Raw genomic sequence first — 6,541 nt, forward strand, 5'->3', positions numbered from 1 at the left:
TAAGGATCTTGTGCAAAAAGGGCTTTTTGTGCAAAACGGACATCTCTACGCTCCTTTTTTTTTGCTCAAAACTCTCTCGTGCAAAAAGCATCAACAGAAAATATGCAAATGACAGCATAACAAGTGCTAATGGGTGCTTATTTAGCATACTCTCTGCTGGCAAAAGGCTGCAGTGTGCACGTAGCCTGAGAAGACATTTAGGGGAAAATTAGAGCTAAATTACAGCACAGAACACTGAGAGCCAGAACTGGTGGCTGTCCACAAACTTTATGGAACCATGGGAAACTTGGCCACACTCATGATAAATGGATATCCAGATAACAAAAATCATTCCAGACCATGGATGTTGCTGGACCAGAGAGTGCGAGACTAGTAATACATTGAAGTACAGGTTGAATCTCTCTAAAGTAGAAGAATGGTGAACTGGAGACTAAAACACAGAAGGGCAGTTTGGGATGCTTTGCTGACCTCCCATTGGTTCCCAGATCTTTAAGTTACTGCAGTCTAAAGGAAGCTTGATATTGTTTCCATGGAGGAACCTAGGACTTTACTTTCTAGAAATGTGATTGCCTAGGCTTATTTATAGGCATTTCACCACTGATACATATTATTTCTACACAGGAACTGGAGATGTAATTTCCAGCTCAGGCAGCTTAAAAAAAAAAAAGCTAAGAAGCTAAAAATAGCAGTGTAGTTGCAGTTGCACAAACAGCAAGGAAGGGCTAGCTACTCCCAAATCTAATTCTATTGGAAATTATAGGTGTGTATTTGGTGGGGCTAGTCCATGTTGTTGCCTATGCAGCAAAGATACACTGCTGTTTTTATCACTCTACTTTGACCAGAACTAATGTGGGCATGGCTGCCTGAACTGGAAATTACACCTCCAGCTCCTCTGTAGAAAATATCCATGGAAGACCTTGGTTTCAGACTGCCACAGTGCTGTCCAAGGTGCTGTATATTCAGATGTGATTTTATGTTCTTGTGTCTCATAGAAATCATAGAATTCTGTGACATTTCAAGAAGTCAACAATGACTCTGGTATCTTGACACTCTCTCTCTCACTCACTCAAACAGAGTCTAATGTCCATTGTTGTATATTCTGGTATTACTAACAGAATAGTGGTCACTTGACCTGCCTACATATTCACTTAACTACTAGTATTTTAACTTAAAGTTTTTTTGTTATACTTTTAGTATGAAAGATTCAATCTATACCAAAACAAAATATTATTTCTTCCAGACATATGATCACCTGCTGTTTCTCATCATGCAAATCCTGCTGGATACCATTCTTTGCCATGGTTTTATGTACCAGGTGGAGTAAGAAACCATAAAGTAGACATTCTATAACAGTCTTCTAAAGTTTTACTCTTTAATTCATGCAAAGCAAGTAAATGTGTTGTTGCATGACCATCATAATCATGGTAAACATGAAGGAGTCTATTTTATATCTGGACTAGTAAATTTTAGGACAATTATGCAGGACTGCTCTACAATATGCAATAGAGGGGGTTACATGTAGAAAACAAAAGAAATCACAAAAAAGTATCTGAACATTATGGAACGAGGCTTATTTCTGCCATAAGCATATATTTTTGTTCAATGCAACACAGTGGTTCTCAACCAAGGATGTGTGTACCCTTGGGAGTAGCCCTTGGCCTTCCAGAGGGTACACCAACCCATCTAGGTATTTGCCTTGTTTTGCAGCGGCTACATGAAAAAACACTAGCCAACTTACTACAAACTAAAATTTCATATAGACAATGACTTGTTTATACTGCTCTATATACTATACTTTTGGATAGCTTTCTGGAATTCCAGAATTCTTTTAGTATGAACATAAAATTAAATTACTGTTGATGAACAGAATATAGACAGAGAATGAAAGGCTTCACTAGAACTATGCCAATTCACACAGGTTTGTATCTGGCCTTGTCTTTATTGCCACAAACTACTTAAGGTGAAAATCTAAAATCAATGGGAATTTTGCTATTGACTTCAAGAGAGCAAGGACTTAATCTCGGTCTTTACATCTGGGCTACGTCTACACTGGCCCCTTTTCCGGAAGGGGCATGTTAATTTCAGAAGCCGTAATAGGGAAATCCGCGGGGGATTTAAATATCCCCCGCGGCATTTAAATAAAAATGTCCGCCGCTTTTTTCCGGCTTTTAAAAAAGCCGGAAAAGAGCGTCTACACTGGCCCTGATCCTCCGGAAAAAGCGCCCTTTTCTGGAGGATCTTATTCCTACTTCAAAGTATTCCTATATTCAAAGTAGGAATAAGATCCTCCGGAAAAGGGCGCTTTTTCCGGAGGATCGGGGCCAGTGTAGACGCTCTTTTCCGGCTTTTTTAAATTTTTTTTTTGAAATTAACATGCCCCTTCCGGAAAAGGGGCCAGTGTAGACGTAGCCCTGTAGTATCGTCTTCATTTCCTTTCTGGTCACATTGATTAAAATTCCTTTTTAAGTGGCAGAACCTGCCTAGCCAGGTATCTGAAGTGCCTTCAGGATTTGTCTTTGTGCTTATGATTCATTACTAGAGTTAAAAAAAACACTTCATGTACTGTGATGATGTAGGGTATGGAAATAATAATTTATATTTAATAAAAATGGCCTAAGCTGTTAAAAAAAAAAAATCTTCAGACTTCTAGCATAATGACATGTTTGCATTAAGTATCTGCAGCTTTTTGACCTTATAATGTTCAGGTATTTTATTTTGTTATCTGTAGAAGGACTTTTTTTTTTTAGGTGCTCAATATTCCTTTGATAAGAGAAAATACACTTATGTTTCTCTCCTGACTTTGCTGATCTCTATTATGAAACTAATATAAAAATTCATGGGAGATTTTATTTATGTCGCCTTCTCACAGGATGGCAAAGGTAAATTTGTAGTATTTCTTCTCATGCACATTTATTTTATATTGCATTCTCACAAAGAGCAGATGCTGCATAATTAATATAATATTAATCTTCTATTCACTTTACAGCCTTTTCTTTTTCCTCGCTGCTCTGTTTTTTCAGATGCCCAAGGGAAAAATTGTCATAAATACAGGTGTTTGTAAAAGCCTTGTAAGAAGTGTAGGTAGTGTGGTTAATATTTGTTCTTTATATTAACTGTGAAGCATAATATAGGGCGTATGCAAAATTATTTTCCCTTACTGACTGTTTCAACATGCTTGCTTATTAGGAAAGCTTACTATTGCTTTCCTTATTATTAGGAACAACTTGACAAAATAAAAGACCTCTCCCAAAACAAAAAAATCCACCCTAAAATCATAACCATATAAATGCAAAATCTTTTGGAGACCTTGATAAGATGGCAAAAGCTGCACAGAGAAGAATGTTTGAAGTGTTTTGTTTGATGTTGTGCCAAGTGGCTTGACTTGTTAACTATTACATTTTTTATGGTTGTTATTTCAGACTTTTGTAGTTGAAATAGCTGAACAGAAAACATAGAAATGAAGAATGGTTTTACAAAACCCTGAACTGTTCTTTCGTTTCAATTGATGTGGTCTCCAGTAACAGCTGCCATATTGCAGGATGAATGGATCCTTTTGTTGTTGTTGTTGTGCTTTGTTTGAAACTCCATGAAAAGGAATGATTTGAAAATAACTTCTGAGGTGAAGTAATAAAATAATTAATTGTATTCCTATTTTCAGCAATTCTGGTACCATTTAATAAAGGAGACAAGCTAATTCTTAAACTCTACTTTTAGGGTAGGTGTTTATCTGCTTCATTCATTTAATAAAGTTGGGAAAGTGAAATATAATTAGAAAAGAAAACAAAAGTCTAACGTAACAGTATTTTTTCTGAAGACTTAAATTTTGATTTGAATTTGTATTTACCTTTATTTAAAATGATCTGTAATTCTGTGGACAATCCCTAAAAAGGGCCCAAACTTAATGTTATTCTCAAATCAATGGCAAAGCCAACAATGACATCAGTGGAAGCAACTCTGGCCCAATGAATGAGTCTCTGATAAAAACTGAGAAACTATCTATGGACATATTTAAAATTACTTGCTCATGTGGCATATTTTCTTCATTTGTTGTCATTGGTTTACTGCTGTGGTATCTGTAAGGAAAACAAGCTTTTGGTCAGATCCTTAGCTCTTGTACATTGGCATAGTCCAATAGAATTCAGCAGAGCAAAGACACTTTACACACCTGAAAATCTGGTACAAAGTCTCTTTCTTTGTTTTTCACCAGACATTATAAATGTTGTGTTCATGCAAGGTGCCAGATTGACAGCTTAATAAGTAAAGTCCTCTGTTTCACCTGGAAACAGGTGTAGAAGTGTCAGAAGTAGGACCTGCTTTTTCAAAGTGTCATGATTTGGGCTGGAAATACTCTTTTAAGGAATGGAAGAAACTTATGTCCCTTTAACCATGCGTTTTTACTGATATTGTACTGAAGATTTCATCTACAGTCGGACATGCTGGCTGTGTTTCACTGAAGGGTGCAATTATCCACTTGAGACAAATAGTCTTTTCATGTAGTCATAGTTCAGCTATCAGGTAAACAAATACTAATGACTTTGTCATTATTTCCCTGGAATTAATTTGAATCAGTAACTTAGGAATTAAGTTCTCATCTCATTATCAGTCTTCTGAGAAATCCAGTCCCTCACACCTTCAGGATTTAAGTTTCTTTTCCTGCTCCAGAAAGATTATACTTCACTTTTGATCAACATAATCTGGTATTTGACTCCAGAACGCTGTGAAAATTTTGTACCAAAGCTAAACTGCTGAAAAATGCTACTTGGTGCCTAAGTCCAATATTTAGATTCCATGATTTAGATACCACTGAGATCCCCAAAATCCCCATTCAGCTACTGCCTACCCTGGCAGATTCTGAAACTCCCTAGGTACCTAATCTGTTGATGAAATGACCAACATACATAAGCAGCTGTAGTAAGTCTCCATACAACCACTTCAGTCCAGCTGCTCTTGCACCTATTGTGATGTATTAAGGACTGTGTTTGAAATGCAAGCTGGCTCTAGAGAGTTGCAGGCATGGAGCTCAGCAGTGAGGTGTTGGTGCAGCAGCCAGTCTGGAAAAAGTAACCCTAGAACAAGGCAGGCTGACTTTAGCTTCTTTGTCTTAAGGAACAACTTCCTTTGTTTTGGTTGTGATGTGAAAATTCTGGCTTCTAAGAATAAGTAGCATCTCTTATAGCCTTTGAGGGAGTATCTGATTTTTTTTTTTCCCTCTCCAAGCTCTTTGCATGTACACCATGGACATAACATCTATCTCCCACCTAACAGACTGCCTGTCTCACCTTCAGGGCCTCATCTGGTAGGAATGACCAGAGTAAACTCACAAAATAGCCATGGGTGCAACTTCCCTTAGTGTTTAGGTTAGAGCAGTCAGCTGGGGTGTAACAGACACATATTCAGGTTCCTTCTCTCTCTGATGAGGAGAAGGGAATTGAAGGTAGTTCTCCCACCTTTTAGGAGTGTACCTTAACTACTGGCCTGAGGGTATTCTGAACTGGAAAGCTGTTTTGCTGAAATTATTTCTCTGGGGAAACCTAAAAGTTAAGTACTGCAATGTTGAAAGGGTTCAGCTCCTTAAATGGAGGGTACTGATTTTGCTTTTCACTGCACCTTGAAATCCATCCGAAACCAAATGTCATTTCCTTTGAGACATGAAAGAGTCTAGGATGTGGTGTTCATCTCAAAGTCGATCAGGTTGTCAGGACAATTAGCAAGCAGCATCTGGTGGAGAGGCAAAGCCCGAAAGGTTAATTGATGATGAAACCCAGCTGGACAGGGGAAGCCTAAGCCTGTATAAAGCCAACAGGGCTTGAACAGAAAAGAACTGCAGTCTGCAATTAGCCTCTAGGAGAAAGTGGGAGAAGGAGAGGGTTATGGAGTCTGGCATGAAGACAAAAAGAAAGAAAGACTAAAGCTGCTCCTTAGGAGGAGGAAATTTGGGCTTTTAAACCTAGAGTAGTGGGAACCAGAAGACAGAGAAAGGACAACAGTGATAGGATCTGTGACCAAGCAGATCAGAATGCCTAGAGATAGGATCCCTGCAATGGAACACAGAGTATTATGCAGGCCTGGATAATGGCTCAGGAGCTGGGTGTGGACTGGACGACTCGCTAGAGTGGCATGAGGACCTCTGATAGGGTATGTCTACACTACAAAGTTAATATGAACTAACAGCCATTAGTTCAAATTAACTTTCCTAGGCGCTACACATACAAACCGCTAGTTCGAACTTAATTCGAACTAGCGGAGTGCTTAATTCAAACTAGGTAAACCTCATTCTACGAGGACTAACGCCTAGTTCGAATTAAGTACAGTAAACTTCCCACAATCCGGAACCTTTAGGACCCAGGGGGTTCCAGATTATCAGATTTGCCAGACTATCAGAAGGGGGGCTAGAAGGGGCCTGGGGTGGTGTGGGGTGGGGGGGTGCCCCCCCTTCCGATAGTCCGGCTCTGCCCCGGGCATCCCTGATTCAGCCGCTGCTGGTCAGTTTCAGAATCCGGGACGCCTGCAGCAGAGCAGCTGGAGTGCTGCCAGGTTGGTC

At 39.1% G+C, this 6,541-nt stretch overlaps 1 long non-coding RNA gene across 1 annotated transcript; it reads left to right on the plus strand.

The window, feature by feature from the left end:
- Window positions 1-2,745: 2,745 nt before the first annotated feature.
- Window positions 2,746-3,645, plus strand: LOC142827024 (uncharacterized). Its single transcript, XR_012901366.1, has 2 exons — window positions 2,746-2,879; window positions 3,420-3,645. It is a non-coding gene; the product is annotated as an uncharacterized LOC142827024 (long non-coding RNA).
- The last annotated feature ends 2,896 nt before the right edge of the window (window positions 3,646-6,541 follow it).

Source organism: Pelodiscus sinensis, chromosome 1 (assembly GCF_049634645.1).
Source record: "Pelodiscus sinensis isolate JC-2024 chromosome 1, ASM4963464v1, whole genome shotgun sequence".
NCBI classification, from domain to species: domain Eukaryota; kingdom Metazoa; phylum Chordata; order Testudines; family Trionychidae; genus Pelodiscus; species Pelodiscus sinensis.